The sequence below is a fragment of the Bufo gargarizans genome, chromosome 1 (assembly GCF_014858855.1).
Source record: "Bufo gargarizans isolate SCDJY-AF-19 chromosome 1, ASM1485885v1, whole genome shotgun sequence".
In the NCBI taxonomy this organism is placed as follows: domain Eukaryota; kingdom Metazoa; phylum Chordata; class Amphibia; order Anura; family Bufonidae; genus Bufo; species Bufo gargarizans.
Genome location: NC_058080.1, coordinates 323,957,072 through 323,981,045, shown reverse-complemented (window position 1 = coordinate 323,981,045; position 23,974 = coordinate 323,957,072). Strand labels below are relative to the sequence as shown.

The window sequence follows — 23,974 nt, the reverse complement described above, 5'->3', positions numbered from 1 at the left end:
TTAACCTTCCAGGTGTTAATGTATCCATATTGAAGATCCATTTAGTTTCTGCTCTTAACATGCTCTTGATTAAATCCCCCTCTCTAGATCCCAATCTAATCAATTCGATCCCACAAAAGGTTGAGCCGTCAAATCTCCCCTCATGTTTCTCTATATATAATGCCTTGACAGTGGGTGCCCCTCAAACTTTTGATGTTGTATATGTGTTCCCCCACTCTTTTCTTTATTTGTATTTTAGTTTGACCATATTGTTGCACGAGCATGTAATTGCATATATTGCCCCCCAGCTATTACATGTAATAAAACCTCTTATGTCTTCTTTATACGTGCCGTTATTATTTACTAAACTGACTTGTATTTTGTTATTGGATATCTTACGCCCTGCGCATTTTCTGCAGGGGAAAAAGCCATTTTGTTGGCCTATTCCCCCATAGTGCATTCCCTTTTTTTTGTGTTTTTTGATTTTATCTTTGTTCTCTACTTGTTTTGTGATGCAGCTATTTGAAGATGCTATAATATTGCCTATGTTTTTAGCTTTCCTATAAATGAACCTTACCACTTTGTCCTCCCTAAGGGAGCTCCAATATTTATTCACCATTTTTTTTTAAATATTCACCTGGCCATTATACAGTAAAATAAGGGGGGGAATTGTTGTATCCGGTTCTTCTGGTTTTGGTTTTTCCTTTAATAATATTTGTCTGTTCATCTGACTGACCTCATCCTTTTGTAAAAATGTAAAAAGCAAATCCAAATACCATCCTCTTCAAGAATATTCAGCAGCATTCAATACGTTCACGATGTCACAAAGGAAATAAGGAAGTTAAAGAAACCAAAAAATCCCCAGTACCCTAGTAATATTACAGTGGGGGAAAGAAAAGCAATTATATCCATGCAAGAGAATAACAATATCGTGATCCGCCCAGTGGATAAAGGAGGGGAGATCGTTATAATGTCTAAGGAGGATTACCACAAGGAGGCAAAGAATATCCTGAATGATAGTAAGACATACCAACAACTGAAGAGAGACCCAACTGAAGTCTACAAAAAGGAGATAAAAGAACTAGTACAAAGATTGAGGAATCAGGGCATTTTAAGGAAAGAGGAGGCCATTTATTTATTCACCATACCCTAGAATAGCAGCATTTTACCACAATCAAAAAATTCACAAAACCACCAGGCAGGCCCATTGTGTCGGGCATAGAGTGCCTCACTAGCGCCCTTTCCAAATATGTTGATGAACAGCTACAACCACTTGCACAATCCCTACCCACATATTTGAAGGACACTACACATGTTTTACAAATTTTAAATGAGATCAAGTGGGAAGAGGGATATATACTAGCAATGCTGGATGTTAAATCGCTTTATACAGTTATTGAGAACCAAAGAGGTTCTGAGGCGGCGAAATTCTTTCTTGGAAGAAAGGGAGATATGCCAGAAGCCCAAATTAAATTTTTGGGGGACTGCATTATGTTTGTTCTACAAAGGAACTATTTTACTTATGATGATAGATTCTACCTCCAGACATGGGGGACCGCAATGGGGACGAGGTTCGCACCGGGGTTCGCTAATTTATATGTGGGGTTGTGGTTACATCTAGCCATACATCACAAAATAAATCACAGAGGGGTATAATAGATGAAGTGAACACAAGACAATTTACTTACATTAGAAATACCTTGCAGCAATTGGAATATCTGTTAACCCTAGAATTTAAAGATCTATGGGAAATAACATCGCTAAAGAGATACTTGGAATGGGACACAATACCGAAAGGATTAAGGTTTGAGAAAATACAGTTAGGAGTTATACATGTTAACATGTTTACTGCCACCTGTAGGATATATAAATATGACAGTTTAAAACCTTTGTTATATTGTTTGTGTCTGAATAAAGTTGTTGTTGAAATACCTCACATCGCCTCAGGAAACATGCACGAGGTACGAATGATACACTCGGCATCACGCCACCGACCAGGGCGTTAGCCATAATCTAGTTATCCTAGCCTGACACCCAGCATCACGTTTGTTCACACGTAAGAAGAAGGAATAGACACAGAGGAAATGCCAAGGATCAGGTAATCACCATAAGCCTGTGTTATCTATTGGCAAGTGTGTCGGTGACACCTTTAGTGTGTGATAGTGGGCTGGCAGAGGCTGGGGATAGAGCAGTGTCATATCTATTGATATTTCCAGTTTCCAGTTTGGCAGCGGTTCGTATGGTGCCGCTGCGACACCAGCAGCCAAGTAGGTAAGCAAGAGTATAAGTGAGCACCAGGGGTACTGTTTGCTATTTAATGTCTTCAGTTCAGTCTTTTAGATTTTTCAGGACGGAGATAATACCGCAGCATACTGCTGTTTGATTTCCGGCCCAAAAAACTGAACACTTGCCTAAATGCATGCGCAGACATTTTAAAATAAAAAATAAATAAATACCGGATCCGTTTTTCCCTGATGACACTGGAAAAAACTGATCCGGTATTGCAATGAATTTTTCTGCCTGATGCAAGTTGAAAAAATGACATGCGTTTACATACAGTTTGCCTGATCAGGCAGGCAGTTCAGACAACAGAACTGCCTGCCGGAATCAAACAACGCAAATGTGAAAGTACCCTTAATGGTCCAAGCACTGAACCTCTTAAACAACCAGTGTGTATTCAAGAATATAATAAATTTAGGGAGGGGAAACCTGTCTGATCAGGTTCTCAAACCCTACAGTGCCCTACGAAAGTTCTGAGTATGGTACAAAAAACTGGTGATGCTTATTACACAGATCGCATTATATAATACTGTACAGTGTATATTTGTGCTTCACAGAAGTGGTAGCCGTGGGGGAACATTTCTTGAATTTCCAGAAAATATAATAAGGGCCCTCATATAGGAGGACCAGGAGGAGGCAGGCCGAAATACCACAACAACATTTCAGACCTCAAGAATAATGCCCGGACAGCATTTCTAAAAAGGGCAACAGAAAGGAAACCAGCTAGCACTGTGAGACATGTTCATCACAACCTGGCCTCTGTATGAAACAGTCCTTCAAGATTTTCCATACTACAGGGTGGCCCACGACAAAGTAGCCCGCCTCCAATATCTCCAAATCAAACTGCCTAATAGTAAATCTGTCTTAGTTGTCCGTAGCAACCATTAAGAGCTCAGCTTTCATTTTTTTTAGAGCCTTGTAGGAACCGAAAGCTGAGCTATGATTGGTTGCTATGGGCAACTACAGAGCTGCTTGAGGGACTATTTTTGTGGGGCGATCTCTATTTTTCATTGATACTATTTTGGGGTGTGTATGACTTTTTAATCACTTTTTATTAAAAAAAATTTGGCGGTACAGTGACCCAAAAAAATGGCCAATTGAGCATTTTTTTTTTTGTTCTGTTACGCTGTTCACCGTACAGGATAAATACATTTATGTTTTAATAAGGCCCCATGCACACGGCCGTGTTTCACGGCCGTGTGCGGGCCGTGGAACCGCGGCCTGGATCCCTCCTGAGAGCAGGAGCGCACGGCGTCACTGGTTGCTATGACGCCGTGCGCTCCCTGCTGCCGGCACAGTACAGTAATACACTGGTATAGATCATACCAGTGTATTACTGTACTGTGCCGGCAGCAGGGAGCGCACGGCGTCATAGCAACCAGTAACGCCGTGCGCTCCTGCTCTCAGGAAGGATCCAGGCCACGGTTCCACGGCCCGCACACGGCCGTGAAACACGGCCGTGTACATGGGGCCTTACTCAGACATTTTTGGATGCAAGTTATGTAAATCATGTTTATTTTTTATAATTTTTATTTGCAAAATGCGAAAAGACTTTTTATATCTTTTTTATTTTTCTAAAAACTTTTAAACTGTTTTTACATTTATTTTATTCTCCCTAGGGAACTTTACCATGGTATCATCTGATTGCATATACCAGTAAACAATCAGAATCAGAAAGGTCCTTCAGAAGGGCCGAGATTGCCGTAGCAACTAAATGGCTCCTGCAATCTTGTCACAAGGGTTCCATTTGGTCCCCGGAAGTGCAGAGCTCCCAGTTAATGGCCACTCATATGCCAGGGTCGCAAATGACTATGGTAATTAAGAGGTTAACAGTCCATAATCAAAGGCAAGCCTCATCATATATTTGGCTTATTGTCCAACATGCCATGCGCCAGACTTAAATCTAAGGCCTGCTTATATCTGCACCAAAAAATGGGCCAGGTATTCTGTGGGAACCCTAAGATAGTGGTTAGTGTCTGACTGAGTGTGTATTCTTCAAAAAACAGCAAAGGGAACTGTAATACAGTGTATACGATACTCCTGATCATAGTATATGTTGAAAGGGTTCATCCATATGGTGATTAGTGTCCCATCCACCTAATCTCCCCCAGTGCAGGTTGATTGTAAAGCACCAAAGGATACTCTTATTAGGGACTGTATACCCAGGGCAAACAGACATTTTTTGTGGTTATGATCTACCTCCAGTATTTCCCAATGCGTTTTTAGGTACTGCTTGACAGGTTTAATCTGGGGTTGATAAATAAACACCTCCTATCATTAATGATCATCCAACTCCAGCATTGCAGTACCTAATTGTGCCCTATAGTGTATATAGCATCCTTAGGCTACGTTCACATCTGCGGCAGAGTGATATGGGCACCAGAATCCCGGGAAATGGCCAGACACAAACCGCAGTCTGCAGCTGTTTCTGCCCAGCCAATTCTCCGAATTTTGGGCCAGAAGAGGCCTGCTTCGCAGTCTGCGCAGGACTTTTTTTTTTTTTTCTACTTTTGGAGCAATACAGGAGGTGAACAATACAACTACTGGGGACAGTACAAATACCAGGGGATGACATTGTAACTACCTAGGGCAATACAGGGGGTTATTATAGCTACTGATGGCACAACATTTAGACATTAAAACTAATGGGGCAATATACAGTACAGACCAAAAGTTTGGACACACCTCATTCAAAGAGTTTTCATTATTTTCATGACTATGAAAATTGTAGATTCACACTGAAGGCATCAAAACTATGAATTAACACATGTGGAATTATATACATAACAAAAAAGCGTGAAACAACTGAAAATATGGCATATTCTAGGTTCTTCAAAGTAGCCACCTTTTGCTTTGATTACTGCTTTGCACACTCTTGGCATTCTCTTGATGAGCTTCAAGAGGTAGTCATGTGAATTGGTTTTCACTTCACAGGTGTGCCCTGTCAGGTTTAATAAGTGGGATTTCTTGCTTTATAAATGGGGTTGGGACCATCAGTTGCGTTGTGGAAAAGTCAGGTGGATACACAGCTGATAGTCCTACTGAATAGACTGTTAGAATTTGTATTATGGCAAGAAAAAAGCAGCTAAGTAAAGAAAAACAAGTGGCCATCATTACTTTAAGAAATGAAGGTCAGTCAGTCCGAAAAATTGGGAAAACTTTGAAAGTGTCCCCAAGTGCAGTCACAAAAACCATCAAGCGCTACAAAGAAACTGGCTCACATGCAGACCGCCCCAGGAAAGGAAGACCAAGAGTCACCTCTGCTGCGGAGGATAAGTTCATCCGAGTCACCAGCCTCATAAATCGCAGGTTAACAGCAGCTCAGATTAGAGACCAGGTCAATGCCACACAGAGTTCTAGCAGCAGACACATCTCTAGAACAACTGTTAAAAGAGGAGACTTTGTGAATCAGGCCTTCACGGTAGAATATCTGCTAGGAAACCACTGCTAAGGACAGGCAACAAGCAGAAGAGACTTGTTTGGGCTAAAGAACACAAGGAATGGACATTAGACCAGTGGTAATCTGTGCTTTGGTCTGATGAGTCCAAATTTGAGATCTTTGGTTCCAACCACCGTGTCTTTGTGCGACGCAGAAAAGGTGAATGGATAAACTCTACATGCCTGGTTCCCACCGTGAAGCATGGAGGCGGAGGTGTGATGGTGTGGGGTGCTTTGCTGGTGACACTGTTGGGGATTTATTCAAAATTCAAGGCATACTGAACCAGCATGGCTTACCACAGCATCTTGCAGCAGCATGATATTCCATTCGGTTTGCGTTTAGTTGGACCATCATTTATTTTTCAACAGGACAATGACCCCAAACACACCTCCAGGCTGTGTAAGGGCTATTTGACCATGAAGGAGAGTGATGGGGTGCTGCGCCAGATGACCTGGCCTCCACAGTCACCAGACCTGAATCCAATCGAGATGGTTTCGGGTGAGCTGGACCACAGAGTGAAGGCAAAAGGGACAACAAGTGCTAAGCATCTCTGGAAACTCCTTCAAGACTGTTGGAAGACCATTTCAGGTGACTACCTCTTGAAGCTCATCAAGAGAATGCCAAGACTGTGCAAAGCAGTAATCAAAGCAAAAGGTGGCTACTTTGAAGAACCTAGAATATGACATATTTTCAGTTGTTTCACACTTTTTTGTTATGTATATAATTTCACATGTGTTAATTCATAGTTTTGATGCCTTCAGTGTGAATCTACAATTTTCATAGTCATGAAAATAATGAAAACTCTTTGAATGAGAAGGTGTGTCCAAACTTTTGATCTGTACTGTATGTAATGTCCAAACACATATTTGTTTCACGGTAGGGTTGGGGGGTGGATTGAGAATTTGACCCACCCTGCCGCATCCTTGCCCCAGACTTCAGGTCACACTGTGTGTGTTCTGAATTCTGGGGCCTTATACCCATCTACTACATCATCTGTACTTAGAGAGTTACCACCATGTTATCTGTGGTGTTATATAGGACTTCTACATTATCTGTAAAATGGGCGTGTCCACAGGTTGGGGGGGTGCAATACATGGCTTGCCCCGGGTGCTGGCAACTTACGCTACGCCACTGCGCTCCAGGGTACAGGAGTGATGCTTCTGTTTACTGGAGCGCAGGACATCACAGTGTTACGGGGATGCTGTGCTCTCGAGGTTACAGGCAGTAAAAGGGTGGCCAGCAATAAGATAATCTGCAATTAGTCTAGCAGCAGGCAATACTCACCCTCCCCCTCCTCCTGCCCCTACAGTGAGCTCCTCTTGCTCGCTACCGTATCTGTGAATGGGAGTACACTGCATCTTTGTACACACTGATGCCGTGCGCTCCCATTCACAGATAGCAGGTTAGGGGGAGGTATTGTTTACGGCTGGATGAAGTGCAGGTTATCTTACTGCTAGAAACCCTTTCAGTGCTGGTGCCTTGGGGTGCACTACATCAGTGTGTACAGAGATGCCGTGCGCTTCTATTCACAGATAGCAGGCAAGAGCAGCTCCCTGTAGGGCGGAGGGGGAGGGCTGGTATTTTCTGGTGCTGGGAGGGATCTGATGTCACGGTGCCGACGGGAGGCCACGGAGCGGTGAGTGAAAGGCTTAATGTTTAATACGGCGCAGACCGGCAGCTCCCTCCTCATGCGCCACCTGCCCTGCCTGCCGCAGCTCCCTCCTCATGCGCCGCCTGCCCCGCCTGCCTGTTCATTCATAAAGTGAGATAAGCAGGCAGGCGGTGCATGAGGAGGGAGCTGTGGCAGGCGGGGCAGGCTGCGCATGACCGAGGGAGCTGCTGGTCTGTGCCGTCTTAATGCTATACATAAGGTACTACAGTAAGTACAGTAATTGCGGACCCATTCTGATTGAATGTACTTAACAGCTGCAGGGCCCAGTGTATTAGAGTAGAGTCACTGCACCGTGCCCCGTCATGAGTGTCTTCGCCTCCTCCTTCCACACTGATGCATCTGATGGGGGATCTGTAGATGACACTTATGGGGATCTGTGGATGACATAAGTGTCATCCACAAAGCCCCATAAGTGTCATCCACAGATCCCCCATCAGTGTAATCCACAGATCCCCCCCATAACAGTGCGTCATCCACAGGTCCTCCCATAACAGTGCGTCATCCACAGATCCCCCATAACAGTGCATCATCCATAGATCCCTCATAACAGTGCATCATCCACAGATCCCCCATAACAGTACGTCATCCACAGATCCCTCATAACAGTGCGGCATCCACAGACCACCATTAGTTCAAAACCTACCAAAAGCACACCTTTTGGTTGCAAATATTTTTTTCTTATTTTCCTCTTCAAAAACCTAGGTGCGTCTTATCATCAGGTGCGTCTTATAAAGCGAAAAATATGGTATGTAGTATTGTACAGTCTATGGAAGATGTCCATATACTACAAGCTAACTTGATCACTCTGATACCTAATATGTCTATTATTTTTTGATTGGTACCATTTTGAATTAGATATGGCTTTTTGATCACTTGGTACTACACTTTTTGTGAGGCAAGGTGACCAGATAATGGCTGTTTTGGCACAGTTTTTATTTTTACATCGTCGTTCACCTGACAGGGTATATCATGTGATATTTTTATAGAGCGGGTTGTGTCTATTATTGTGCCTAATATGTCTTTTATTTTTATTTTTGTTACATTTTACACAGTAAAAAGCATTTTTGACAAGAACAATATCTTGTTGCCATTTTCTGAGAGCCATATTATTTTTTTTAATTTTTGAGCAATTGTCTTAGGTAGGGTCTCATTTTTTGTGGGATGAGATGATGGTTTGATTTGTGTTTTGGGGTATATATGCCTTTTTGATCGCTTGGTATTACATGTAGTGCCCTGTAGTGCCCTGGAGCAGGGAGTACTTTGACATTTGGACATTTGTGGACATTTGCCTATATCCCCTATGCAAAGTTAAAACTTCTTACTTTATTTCTCTTGAAAGGGTTAACTTATACTGTTTATTACTGTGTTATTGCATTTATATATATGTTGTGATATATATCCTCTTCATTATCACTGAATTTACATGGCTCTGTGGAAAGGGTTAATGAATAGGACTTTGATTGAGAAGCTGGTAATTTTCCACAGATGCCATAGGGTTTAACCCCTTAAGTATCAGCGCCGTACATGTACGGTTCAGCTGGAGGTGACCTAAGGACCGGATGCTGGGGCACAATCGCGGAGAAATTGGGGAATCTATGCCAGGTAAGGGCAGCATGGTGTCTTTCCACCCCCCTGCAGCTCCAAGCGCTGTGATTGGCTGGTCAATGAAGGCGGAGCTGGGGGGAGTCATGAGGAGGTGACCTGTGCTGAACTAGTCAACACTAGTCATGAGCGGCAGGGGCAATATTCGAATTTGTGATATTTCACGAATATTTGGGCGAATATTCGCCATATATTTGCAAGTTTGAGAATTTGTTATCTCCGGTCATTATTTTCATGATTGCGGAAATCGGCAATTGAAAAATTCGCAATCAACACTACTCCTATAGTCAAAGATATTGCAGCCTTCTCATTGGCCCACAAGCTAAAAGCAGAGAGGGATCATGTGTACTGATTTAAAAAGAAAATCTTGAATATTTGAAATTACAAATATATATCACTTTATTCTAAATATTTGCAAATTCTTGAGGTGCCGATATTCACGATAAAAATTTGCAATTCGAATATTTGTGATCAACATTAGTCAGCACCTGTCTCCTCTGAGGTCAGACAGGGCACTCCAGTGTTTGGCATCCCCTGCCAGCGCTGCGAACAACACTCCAGCCAAAGACAGCGCTATAGCTGCACAGTAAAGAGCTAAACCTCTGTGCATGGAGCCATTCTAGCTGGTCACTGCATGCAGAGAGGTTTTGTGCTTCTCTGTTCTGCTTTTTGGCTTGCTGGGACTTGTGGTGCACCACCACTGCAATTTGAGCTTTTCATGCTGAAAGAAGAAAAGAATAACATCTGGAATTGCTGCACCAATTTTTTCTCATTTGCAGCTGTTCCAGATCCCTAAACCACCCTCCATCCCTGTCCCTTCCCGCCCCTCCTCCCCCCCCCCCCCCTTGCTTTTTTTTATGGACGCCATTTGGTCCATGCGCTTTTTTTGGTTATTTATTTATTTATTTTTTTACAATTTTCCAGCTCTGCACCACTTTTTCTGCGTGCAAGCTATTACCGCACTGATCAGTCCGTAAACCACTGTTCAGTACTTCATTTTTTTGGTGCAGATTTTTTTTGATTGCTTTTTTTTAAATTGAAGTAATATTAATTAGTAATTATAATCTTATATACAGACGTGGACAAAATTGTTGGTACCCTTTGGTCAATGAAAGAAAAAGTCACAATGGTCACAGAAATAACTTTAATCTGACAAAAGTAATAATAAATTAAAATTCTATAAATGTTAACCAATGAAAGTCAGACATTGTTTTTCAACCATGCTTCAACAGAATTATGTAAAAAAATAAACTCATGAAACAGGCATGGACAAAAATGATGGTACCCCTAGAAAACACAGAACATAATGTGACCAAAGGGACATGTTAATTCAAGGTGTGTCCACTAATTAGCATCACAGGTGTCTACAACCTTGTAATCAGCCATTGGGCCTATATATATGGCTCCAGGTAATCACTGTGTTGTTTGGTGATATGGTGTGTACCACACTCGACATGGACCAGAGGAAGCAAATGAAAGAGCTGTCTCAAGAGATCAGAAAGAAAATTATAGACAAGCATGTTAAAGGTAAAGGCTATAAGACCATCTCCAAGCAACTAGATGTTCCTGTGAGTACAGTTGCACATATTATTCATAAGTTTAAGATCCATGGGACTGTAGCCAACCTCCCTGGACGTGGCCGCAGGAGGAAAATTGATGACAAATCTAAGAGACGGATAATCCGAATGGTAACAAAAGAGCCTAGAAAGACTTCTAAAGAGATTCAAGGTGAACTTCATGCTCAAGGAACATCAGTGTCAGATCGCACCATCCGTCGTTGTTTGAGCCAAAGTGGACTACATGGGAGACGACCAAGGAGGACACCATTGTTGAAAACGAATCATAAAAAAGCAAGACTGGAATATGCCAAACTACATGTTGACAAGCCACAAAGCTTCTGGGAGAATGTCCTGTGGACAGATGAGACAAAAATCGAAGTTTTTGCCAAGGCACATCAGCTGTATGTTCACAGACGAAAAAATGAAGCATATCAAGAAAAGAACACTGTCCCTACTGTGAAACATGGAGGAGGCTCTGTTATGTTCTGGGGCTGCTTTGCTGCGTCTGGCACAGGGTGTCTTGAATCTGTGCAGGGTACAATGAAATCTCAAGACTATCAAGGAATTCTAGAGAGAAATGTACTAGCCAGTGTCAGAAAGCTTGGTCTCAGTCGCAGGTCATGAGTCTTGCAACAGGACAATGACCCAAAACACACCGCTAAAAACACCCAAGAATGGCTAAGAGGAAAAAATTGGACTATTCTAAAGTGGCCTTCTATGAGCCCTGACCTCAATCCTATTGAGCATCTTTGGAAGGAGCTGAAACATGCAGTCTGGAAAAGGCACCCTTCAAACCGGACACAACTGGAGCAGTTTGCTCATGAGGAGTGGGCCAAAATACCTGCTGAGAGGTGCAGATGTCTCATTGACAGTTACAGGAAGCGTTTGATTGCAGTGATTGCCTCAAAAGGTTGCGCAACAAAATATTAAGTTAGGGGTACCATCATTTTTGTCCATGCCTGTTTCATGAGTTTATTTTTTTACATAATTCTGTTGAAGCATGGTTGAAAAACAATGTCTGACTTTCATTGGTTAACATTTATAGAATTTTAATTTATTATTACTTTTGTCAGATTAAAGTTATTTCTGTGACCATTGTGACTTTTTCTTTCATTGACCAAAGGGTACCAACAATTTTGTCCACGTCTGTATATGTTGTAGGAAGGCTCAAGGGTCCATCGTTGACGGAAGGTATGTTTCACTAAGGTTCCTGGCCTCGGGTAAGTCTGTTTCCTTTTTTTGTGTTTCCTTGCTGGCTTGATTCTAGGTGACCCTGACTCCATCCGTATTAAGTGCAGGGAGTCGGTGGTCATGTCCCCTCACTATTATAGGGTTTTCAGGTGTCACATAGTATAAGGTATGTGGACATGCAATCGTCTACCATAAAGACCTTTGCATGGGCATAGCAGTCAGGGAGAGCTCTAGGGGTTTTATAGAGCTCACCCATATGCTCCTTAGTTTGGGATCAAGCCAGTCGAATGTTTATTTATAAGTTCCAGGTTTCTGCAACACCATCCGTGACATTATAAACCGCCATAACTGTCTTAAGCATGGATCCGGTTTCAGCCTTGATTTACCACATGCAGGGTCTTTTGCTGGAGGTAGCAGATCTCCTTAAAACTGTGTCTCAATTTCAGGTGACCGGTTCTGCTGGCGTTCATGGAGTTTGTTCTGAGCTTAAGATCTCGCTTCCGGATACGTTCTCCGGGGGTAGTGAGAATTTTGTTCGCTTTAGAGAGGTGATGAGGAGCAGAGGGTGGGGATCATCATCTCGCTGCTCAGGGATAATGCTCAGTCTTGGGCCTTTTCGCTGCCGATCGGGGCACGGCCCCTCGTTCGGTGGATTAATTTTTTGTAGCCCTGGGGCAGATATATGATGACCCGGATCGTATTACTCTGGCTGAATCTAAACTGCATCTTTTATGCCAGGGTAAACAGTCCGCAGAGATACAAACCGGATTCCCAAAAAGTTGGGACACTAAACAAATTGTGAATAAAAACTGAATGCAATGATGTGGAGATGGCAAATGTCAATATTTTATTTGTAATAGAATGTAGATGACAGATCAAATGTTTAATCCAAGTGAATGTATCATTTTAAAGGAAAAATACGTTGATTCAAATTTTCTCGGTGTCAACGAATCCCCAAAAAGTTGGGACAAGTAGCAATAAGAGGCTGGAAAAAGTAAATTTGAGCATAACGAAGAGCTGGAAGACCAATTAACACTAATTAGGTCAATTGGCAACATGATTGGGTATAAAAAGAGCTTCTCAGAGTGGCAGTGTCTCTCAGAAGCCAAGATGGGTAGAGGATCACCAATTCCCACAATGTTGCGCAGAAAGATAGTGGAGCAATAACAAGGTGTTACCCAGCGAAAAATTGCAAAGACTTTGCATCTATCATCATCAACTGTGCATAACATCATCCGAAGATTCAGAGAATCTGGAACAATCTCTGTGCGTAAGGGTCAAGGCCGTAAAACCATACTGGATGCCCGTGATCTCCGGGCCCTTAAACGACACTGCACCACAAACAGGAATGCTACTGTAAAGGAAATCACAGAATGGGCTCAGGAATACTTCCAGAAACCATTGTCAGTGAACACAATCCACCGTGCCATCCGCCGTTGCCAGCTAAAACTCTACAGTGCAAAGGAGAAGCCATTTCTAAGCAAGATCCACAAGCTCAGGTGTTTTCACTGGGCCAGGGATCATTTAAAATGGAGTGTGGCAAAATGGAAGACTGTTCTGTGGTCAGACGAGTCACGATTCGAAGTTCTTTTTGGAAATCTGGGACGCCATGTCATCCGGACCAAAGAGGACAAGGACAACCCAAGTTGTTATCAACGCTCAGTTCAGAAGCCTGCATCTCTGATGGTATGGGGTTGCATGAGTGCGTGTGGCATGGGCAGCTTGCATGTCTGGAAAGGCACCATCAATGCAGAAAAATATATTCAGGTTCTAGAACAACATATGCTCCCATCCAGACGTCTCTTTCAGGGAAGACCCTGCATTTTTCAACAAGATAATGCCAGACCACATTCTGCATCAATCACAACATCATGGCTGCGTAGGAGAAGAATCCGGGTACTGAAATGGCCAGTCTGCAGTCCAGATCTTTCACCTATAGAGAACATTTGGGGCATCATAAAGAGGAAGGTGCAACAAAGAAGGCCCAAGACAATTGACCAGTTAGAGGCCTGTATTAGACAAGAATGGGAGAGCATTCCTATTTCTAAACTTGAGAAACTGGTCTCCTCGGTCCCCAGACGTCTGTTGAGTGTTGTAAGAAGAAGGGGAGATGCCACACAGTGGTGAAAATGGCCTTGTCCCAACTTTTTGGGGATTTGTTGACACCATGAAATTCTGATTCAACATATTTTTTCCTTAAAATGGTACATTTTCTCAGTTTAAACTTTTGTTCCGTGATTTATGTTCTATTCTGAATAAAATATTAGAAGTTGGCACTTCCACATCATTGCATTCAGTTTTTATTCACGATTTGTATAGTGTCCCAACTTTTTTGGAATCCGGTTTGTATATTGTTCAGAATTTCAGAGATGGGCAGCTGATACTGGTTGGAATGATGCTGCACTCCGAATTCAATTTTGCCATGGTCTTTCGGAAAGATTGAAAGATGCATTTGCTTTTCATGAGAGACCAGCCTCGTTAGAATCTGCCATGCCTCTAGCTGTTCTTATTGACAGGCGTCTTAGAGAGAGAGAGAGAAAGGAGACTACTCCTTCCTGTCATATTCAGTCCAAGGACAATGGGGCTGCCTAATTCAGTGCGCAGGGGTCTCAGTCGGTCTCAATCCCCTCTGAGGAGGAGGCCATGCAGCTGGGTTTGCTTGCCTCTGATAGTAGAGGATTCAGCTCTTAGAGGAGGATTTGTTTCTGTTGTGGGGGTATAAATCATTTGGCAGATTCATGGAGTTTTCTGAGCATAATAAAAGAAAAACAAAAAGAAAAAAACCCTCTAAAAACTTTCCATTTGCTACTATTGACGTGGAAATTGAAGGTTTGCCATTAACTTTCAGTTCCCGTTTTCTCCTACCTGTCAGGGTGGCGCTAGACAGCAAGAACATTGTTTGTGAGATTTTTGTACATAGTGGAGCAGCTGTCAATCTCATTGATAATCAATTTGCAATAACGCATGGTTTCCAGGTATGCACTTTGGAAAAGGATATACCTGTTTTTGCTATCGATTCCGCTCCACTTTCTCAAAGATCGTTAAAGGGCATAGTTCACAATATCCGTTTTACTGTGGGTGACGCTCATGTTGAGGATATGTCATGTTTCGTCTTAAGCAGATTGCCTACTCCTCTACCTCTTACCCCACCGTTGATTGGCAAGCAAGGCAAATAAATGGTTGGAGTGAGTTTTGCAGAGAGAATTGCTTCACAACGTTTCTTTCAGAGGTTTCTGCCAAGACTGTGCTAAAAAAGCTGGTTCTTTAAGACCTTGTTTGGATTTCAGGGAGCTGAACCGTATCACGATTCGTGACCCATATCCGCTTCCTCTGATCGCGGACCTGTTTAACAAGATTGTTGGGGCTAAGGTTTTTTCTAAGTTTGATTTAAGAGGGGCATACAATCTAGTCAGGGTCAGGGAAGGGGACGAATGGAAGACGGCCTTCAATACCCCTAAGGGTCATTTCGAGAATTAGGTTATGCCTTTTGGTTTGATGAATGCTCCGGTCGTCTTCCAACATTTTGTGAACAGCATTTTTCATCATTTAATGGGGAAATTTGTACTGGTGTATCTGGATGACATTTCGTTTTTTTCTCCTAATTTCAAGACTCATCGAGACCACCTACGTCAGGTCTTGCTGATTCGGCGGGAAAATAAATTGTATGCTAAACTGGAAAAATGTGTTTTGGCGGTTCCGGAGATTCAATTTCTTGGTTTTCTTCTCTCCGCTGTGCATGGACCCTGAGAAGGTCCACGCTGTGCTTGATTGGGAGCTTCCTGAGAATCAGAAGGCGCTGATGCGGTTTTTGGGTTTTGCCAATTATTACAGAAAGTTCATTTTGAATTATTTCTCTGTTGTTAAGCCACTCACTGATATGACTAAAAAGGGGGTAGATTTTTCTTCGTGGTCGGTAGATGCGCTTAAAGCCTTTTCTAGTATCAAAGAGAGTTTTGCTTCCGCTCCCATTTTAGTACAACCTGATGTCTCTCTACCTTTTATTGTTGAGGTGGACGCTTCTGAGGTGGGTGTGGGTGCGGTCTTATCTCAGGGTCCCTCTCCTGTCAAATGGCGACCGTGTGCCTTTTTCTCAAGGAAACTCTCCTCTGCAGAGAGAAATTACGATGTGGGAGATAGAGAGTTGTTGTCCATCAAATAAGCTTTTGAGGAATGGCGCCATTGGTTATAGGGAGCCAGACACCCTATTACCGTGTTTACAGACCATAAGAATCTGGCCTACTTGGAATCGAAGTCCAAGCGTCTGGGGTTAAAAATGTGAAGGCGGATGCCCTGTCACGTTGTTTTCCGGGAGGGGGGAACTTTGAAGACCTGGGTCCCATTTTGTCTGAAGGGGTGGTCGTCTCTGCTCTTTATCCTGATTTGGAGGCAGAGGCTCCTGATCTTTGTCCCCCTGGGAGGTTGTTTGTGCCTCTCGCTTTACGACACAAGGTTTTTAAGTAGTCCTTGCTGGGCACCCGGGGAGCAGAGCCACAGTGGATCTCATTGCTCAGAGATTCTGGTGGCCGGCTCTTCATAAGACGGTTGAGGGTTTTGTGGCAGCCTGCGAGACCTACGCTCGTGCCAAGGTCCCTCATGCACGGCCATCGGGTTCTCTCCTCCCGTTACCCATTCCTTCCCGTCCTTGGACGCATCTGTCCATGGACTTCATAACGGACCTGCCTCGTTCCTCGGGGAAGACTGTGATTCTGGTAGTAGTGGACCGTTTTAGCAAAATGGCGCATTTCATTCCCTTTTCTGGGTTACCCAATGCTAAGACACAGGCGCAAGCGTTTGTTGATCACATTGTTAAATTGCATGGCATTCCTACAGACATCGTCTCTGATAGGGGCACGCAATTTGTTTCCAGATTCTGGAAGGCCTTCTGTTCTTGCTTGGGTGTTCGGTCGTCGTTCTCTTCTGCTTTTCACCCACAGTCGAATGGTCAGACCCAACGCGTCAATCACAATCTGGAGACATATCTGCGCTGTTTTGTGGTGGAGAATCAGGAGGATTGGTGTTCTTTTTTGTCCCTTGCTGAGTTTGCTTTAAATAACTGTTGCCAGGAGTCCTTTGATAAGTCACAATTTTTTGGTGCATATGGGTTTCATCCGCAGTTTGGGATATTCTCTAGAGAGGGGTCTTCTGGTTTACCTGATGAGGAGAGATTTTCCTCGTCTTTGTCATTTATTTGGCAAAAGATTCAGGGTAATCTGAAGAGGATGAGTGAGAGATATAAGCGTGTGCGGATAAGAGACGTGTGCCTGGTCCGGACCTGAATGAGGGTGATCTGGTGTGGTTGTCTACAAAGAATATCAAACTGAAGGTTCCCTACTGGAAGTTGGGTCCTAAGTTTATTGGGCCTTACAAGATCTTGTACGTCATCAATCCCGTTGCCTTCCGTCTTGATCTTCCTCAGACTTGGAAGATCCATAATGTTTTTCACAGGTCCCTATTAAAACATTATGTCCAACCCACTGTACCCTCCTCTTTGCCTCCTCTTCCGATTGTTGTTGATGGTAATCTTGAATTTCAGGTCTCCAGGATTGTGGATTATCGCATTATCAGCGGTTCTCTCCAGTACCTCGTTCATTGGTAGGGTTATGGTCCTGAGGAGAGGATGTGGGTCCCAGTGGCGGACATTAAGGCCACTCGTCTTATCAGGGCTTTCCATAGGTCTCATCCTGAGAAGGTGAGCTCTGAGTGTCCGGAGTCCACCCGTAGAGGGAGGGGTACTGTCACCGCCACTTCTATTCTGGCTGACCTCCGTACATAGTCAGAGCAGGACATGACAGAAGCCTTCTTAACAAGAATTAAACCTCTTAACTTGAAGTTCTTGATGATCCTATAAATTGTTGATTGAGGTGCATTCTTAGTAGCCACAATATCCTTGCCTGTGAAGCCATTTTGCCTTAAAAGCCACAATGATGGCTGCACGCGTTTCTCTGCAGGTCACCATGGTTAACAATGGAAGAACAATGATTTCAAGCATCACCCTCCTTTTAACAGGTCAAGTCTGCCATTTTAACCCAATCAGGCTGACATAATGCTCTCCAGCCTTGTGCTCGACAACATTCTCACCTGAGTTAACAAGACGATTACTGAAATGATCTCAGCAGGTCCTTTAATGACAGCAATGAAATGCAGTGGAAAGGTTTTTTGGGATTAAGTTAATTTTCATGGCAAAGAAGGACTATGCAATTCATCTGATCACTCTTCATAACATTCTGGAGTATATGCAAATTGCTATTATAAAAACTTAAGCAGCAACTTTTCCAATTTCCAATATTTATGTAATTCTCAAAACTTTTGGCCACGACTGTATATCATAACTCACAATCTGAAATAAGCATTTCTTGGCTATACGCCTGAAGCGTCCCCTTAATCTTAAATGTGGGTGTTTGTCACAGACTTGTACAAATTACTTTAACACAGAGAAATTCACAGATTCTACACACAAAGGTTTTTAAAGCTTATAACATAAAATGGCTGTACAAGGCACAAAATGGATTCTCAACCCTCACAATTCCCCCATTTTGAGATATTCACTCATCGCGGGTAACAGATACACATACTTCAGCTGGAAATTCCCCTTGCTGCTGGTTTTCACAGATTCTGCATATCTGTATCTGCGTGAGGAATCATCTCAACATGTTTCATAATCTGTCCTGTTTCGATCCCTGTTACACATTTTATTCAAGCACATCAATGTGAGCTTAATTACAATTTAAATGAGTGCAACAATCAACAAAATCTGCATTATCCCTTGTACTATGCCCATACTCGAACAGTTCTATTTTTCAGGTCAGTAATATTGGCTTGCCACCAGGGGCTTCAACTCACCCTGTGATAGGGAGGGGAACTGCTGTAGAATTGAGGTTAAGGCTATCATCTCCTAGCCTACTGATTGATAAGAAGTCTTTGCAGTTCATGTTAACTAATTCTGACCACGGTACCGGAATGGCCAGGTAAGGCATAGTCTTTGAACTCATAGGACTTTGAGTGCAGATCCAACAGTTTTTTTTTTATTGTCCGCCTTTTTCATGTTTTTCAACATAACCTGATGATACCTAATAAGGGAATTATCCCAGTCACTTAGAGTTAAGCACTTTCTTACAATGTAAGGCGTGAATCCAGTTAGGCTTTCCTTCCACCTTTACAGAGGTTGCGGCTTTCAGCAAAACTTGGAAGGGACCATCAAATCTGGGCTCAAGAGTTTTTCTCACGTGCCTCTATATCACCACCCAATCTCTAGGTTCAAGAATGTGTGTACCCTCTACTGAATCAGGGTATGGAATGGAAGCAAACACTTGTTTATGAATGTGAACTAACCTTTCAGTAAGGGCCTTCATCTAACTGACCATACTATCCTTCTGCAACTGCAACTGTTGCGAAAAATACAATCCTTGCCTTGGGGCACTGCCAAACAATACCTCAAATGGGGATAACCATGTCTTCTTGTTTGGAGTGGTTCTTATGGGATATAAGGCTAGAGGAAAACACTCTGTCTAGGGTCTCTGGGTCTACCGCATGGCCTGTATTTTCCGTTTCAATGTGCCATTCAGGCGCTCAACTCGGCCACTGCTGGGGATAGTAAGCTGGAAGGCTTGGGTCACCCCTAATGCTTGCATAACCTCTCTCATCACTTCACCTGTAAAGTAGGAACCTCTATTTGACTGAATAACTTCACGAACACCATACCTGCATATCAGTTCACTGACCAGTTTTTTTGCAGTGTTCTTTGCATTTTCCTTAGACACGGGATAAGCTTCCATCCACCCTGAAAAGAGATCAACACACAAGAACAAACTCATATACTCCTACCTTAGGCAGTTGTATATAGTCTATCTGCAGTCTCTGGAATGGGTAAAATGGCCTAAAGGTGTGCTTGCTTGGAGTCATCACCACTTGGCCGGGGTTGTTCAATGCACATACCATACATCTTTGTACAAAACGAGCGGCTACTGCAGAAAACCCTGGAGCAATCCACCCTTCGTTTACCACACTTACCATGACACTATTCAACAGATATGTAGGCCCATGGGCCTCCTGAGCCATAGCTGGGTACAAAGGGCGTGGCAGGCAGATTTCTGTCTTTGTTTCTCCATAGTCCATGGTCATCTTGCCCAGGCCCTTGTTTAGTCCATAGTACTTTTTCTTCAGGTGGGGCCTGCTCAGACAATTTGACCAGAGTGTCTTTGGATATATTCACAGGTTTTAAGGCTCTTACCGGGGTGGCATCAGCATTCAGTAGCCGGAGCACAGCTAGCTTGGCTGCCTTATCAGCTCTGTCATTGCCTTTTACCTCTGCCATGGTACACCTTATGCGAGCCTTTACTTTCACAATAGAGTTCATTAGTCAAGCACAGAGTCTTTGTTTTTAATGGGCTGACCTGCAGAAGTCAAAAAGTCTCTAGCCCACCATATGGGTCCATAGTCATGTGCAATACCAAAATCATACCTAGAGTCCGTGTAGATGTTCACCTTCTTCCCTTTGGCCATTTTACACACCTCAGTGAGTGCCTTCAACTCTGCCTCCTGTGCAGACATGTGCGGAGGGAATGGTTCAGCAACGGCTACCTCATGCTGTGTGACCACTGTATATCCAGTATGAAACCGGCCATCCTCTCCCATAAACCTGCTTCCATCTACAAAATACTCAACATCAGGTTTATCAAGAGGCTTTTTATGCACATGAGAAAATCCAGAAGTTTCTTGTTGCATCAACTGTATACAATCATGAGGATAATTTTCAGCTAAATCTGACAAAAGGCTACCTGTGCTACCGTCCCCCATTTCTGAATCTGTAATTTATAACAAAGTAGCAGATTCAGAGTAGTACACGTTCTGAAAGAAATATTGTCTGGCATGAGGAGGGCACATTGGAGTCTGAGTTGTCTAGCCACAGAAATATGTTTTGGGTGCATCTGTGTGAGAATGCCCTGTATGCCATGGGGAGTTTGCACAATCACCGGGTAGTCCAACACTACTTCTGAGGCTTTTTTAATCATTGCCTGCACTGCCGCGACTGCCCTGAAACAGGAGGGGGCGCCTCGAGCAAGAGGATCTAATCTAGCTGAGAAGTATGCCACTGGGCGTTGACGTTCACCATGCTTCTGAGTAAGCACAGCAGTACTGTGACCCTGCATTTCTAAACAGAACAGGTTCAATTCCTCATTGTGCTTTGGAATACCCAGGCTTATAACATAAAATGGCTGTACAAGGCACAACATGGAGTCTCAACCCTCCCACCAGCAGGTGTATTTTGACTTACTGGATGATCAAGCGGCTGATTACCCGACAGTAAAGGGTGAGACCCTGGCGAGACTAGGGGTGAATGTATTAGTCCGGGCCCAGCGGGTGCATCAGTGGGAGTTTAACCCGGCTGAGCATGCATGTCACGATCAGTGTGGGGGAGAAACTCCACACTGAACACAGGAGGGAAGGGGAACAGTAACTGGGCATGGAAACTAGGGAAGAAACAGGTCACCTCCTAGACAACATTAATCCAGGCCCTGATTACCTATCAATATGAATAGACCTTGAAGGTAGACCTTGCGCAATTTTGCTAAACCGATCCACTACCACCAGGATCACGGTTTTTCCTGAAGAATTTGGTAAATCTATGATAAAGTCCATGGACAAATGCATCCAAGGTCTGGATGGCATTTGTAATGGAAGAAGAGATCCAGAAGGCCGAGTATGTGTCACCTTAGCACAAGCACAGGTAAAACAGGCTGACACATAGGGCAAGATTTATCATTACACTTACATGTTACTCCACTTTTGGCTAAGTCAGATTTATTAATGGTAGGGATATTCATAAGCAGTATACCCAGGCCCTGATTTCCCTATAAGGCCCTGGAATAAGTATAGGACCAGAGACAACCCATTCCTCCCCAGATAGGTGAATAGAAGTCTCTGTCTCAGGCCCAGATACAACAACAGGGAATTTAACAAATACAAACAAACGCAACACTTAACTTCTGTAGAGATAGAAGAACAGGAACACCAAAGAGGATCTCACACCAGCTCAGCCAAACCCAAATTAAGCTATCAACCACATACTCAGAAGGGTGGGGTGAGACTATAATGGGTAAAATTGATGACCACTGAGCAACAGCTGAGAAAAGGGAAGTGGTCATCAACCCTATCAACACTGAATCAAGAGAAATCAAGGAGCCTGTTAGATTCCTCCATGCTCAGCCAATCTCCTTGATTTCCTGACATCAGTCACCTGAGGGACCGTGACAGTACCCCCCTTCTATGGGTGACCTCCGGGCACCCAGGACTGACCTTATCAGGATGGGCTCTGTGAAAGGCCTTCACCACACGATTCGCATTAACATCGGCCGCTAGAACCCACATCCTCTCTTCTGGTCCGTAACCCTTCCAGTGGACGAAGTACTGGAGGGATCTGCAAAGAACTCGGGAGTCTGCAATCCTGCTGATTTGAAATTCTAAATTACCGTCCACCATGACAGGAGCGGGAGGCAAGGAGGGCGGCTTAACAGATTTGACACATTTCTTCAACAACGACTTCTGAAGTACATTATAAATTTTCAAAGTCCTAGGAAGTTCAAAACAGAAGGCTACAGGGTTAACAATGGCAGTGATCTTATATGGACCAATAAATCTTGGGCCCAACTTCCAAGAAGGTACCTTAAGATTAATGTTTCTTGTAGACAGCCACACAGAATCACCCACTCTCAGGTCTGGACCATTCATACGTCTCCTGTCAGCCACACGCTTATACTTGTTGCCCATCTCTTTCAGGTAAGTTTGAATTTTCGACCAAATCGAAGACAAAGAAGAGGAAAATCGTTCTTCCTCAGGAATACGGGACGTTTGAGAACCAGAAAATGTGCCAAACTGTGGATGGAATCCATATGCCCCAAAAAACTGTGACTTATCAGTGGACTCCTGTCTATGGTTATTAATGGCAAACTCAACTTACGGCAAGTATGAAGACCACTCCTCCTGGTTCTCCGAAACAAAACATCTCAAGTAAGTCTCCAGATTCTGATTGATACACTCCGGCTGTCCATTCGACTGCGGATGAAAAGCCGAAGAAAAGTACAATTGTACCCCCAGTTGAGTACAGAAAGCTTTCCAGAATTTGGAAACAAACTGAGTCCTCCGATCAGACACCACATCAGAGGGAATGCCATGTAGTTTCACAATGTTATCGACAAACACCTGTGCAAAAGCCTTGGCATTAGGTAGAGTAAGCAATGCTTTAAAATGTGCAATTTTGCTAAACCGATCCACTACCACCAGGATCACGGTTTTTCCTGAAGAATTTGGTAAATCTATGATAAAGTCCATGGACAAATGCATCCAAGGTCTGGATGGGATTTGTAATGGAAGAAGAGATCCAGAAGGCCGAGTATGTGTCACCTTAGCACAAGCACAGGTAAAACAGGCTGACACATAGGGCAAGATTTATCATTACACTTACATGTTACTCCACTTTTGGCTAAGTCAGATTTATTAATGGTCCTTTAATACTGTGATAAATGTGGTTTCACGGTAGCAGTTCTTCCTTCAGTAAGGGGCTTTACAAAAGTCTCATGTCTTTACGAAAAAGTTGTATGTTCTATTAAATAGTCACATGAGATAAGCATGGTCCTCACTGGAGTGAAATTGCGCAATTTTTTGTGACTTTTAAAAATTGTCACAATAGTAAATCTGTCTAGAGATTCATTTACATAAGAAAACACGCCCACTTTCAGAAAACTTGCGAGTATAGCGCAGAGCAAAATTTCTGTGCAGTTTTAGCGATTGCACAAAAATGTACGCTTTTTTCACTCCATTATTTTGACTTGAGCTAATGATAAGTCCCATAGTCCTCAACACACTTACGCAGCCCCAGCCACCAAAATCTGTGCGAGATGAGATCGACAGTGGATCTACTCCCAGGGTGTCCAGCCAAGACAGTACAGTGATGCTCCTCAAATACCTTATGACATAAGTCTGAAGGAACAAACAATTTCCCTGGGGGACAAGAGTCCGGAGCATCCTCTTGGGCCTCCAACACCTTAGCCTCAAGAGCAGGATCTAGGGCAGATATGACTACCCCTTCAGACAAAATAGGACTAGGATCTTTAGAATCACCCCTAACCAGGAAAGCTGCGCAACAAAGAATGCGCCTTGACATTCTTAACCCCGGGGCGGTAGGTGACAATGTAGTTAAATCTGGTGAAAAACAGCAACCATCTGGCCTGCCTTGGATTCAGTCATTTAGCCGACTCA

General features: G+C 43.4%; 1 long non-coding RNA gene across 1 annotated transcript in view; it reads left to right on the top strand.

Annotated features, from left to right (window-relative positions):
* Positions 1-1,964: 1,964 nt before the first annotated feature.
* LOC122928628 overlaps positions 1,965-23,974 on the top strand; it is a 45,144-nt gene continuing 23,134 nt past the window's right edge. The window contains exon 1 of the long non-coding RNA XR_006387907.1: positions 1,965-2,077. This is a non-coding gene — a long non-coding RNA (uncharacterized LOC122928628). The remainder of the gene's footprint in view (positions 2,078-23,974) is intronic.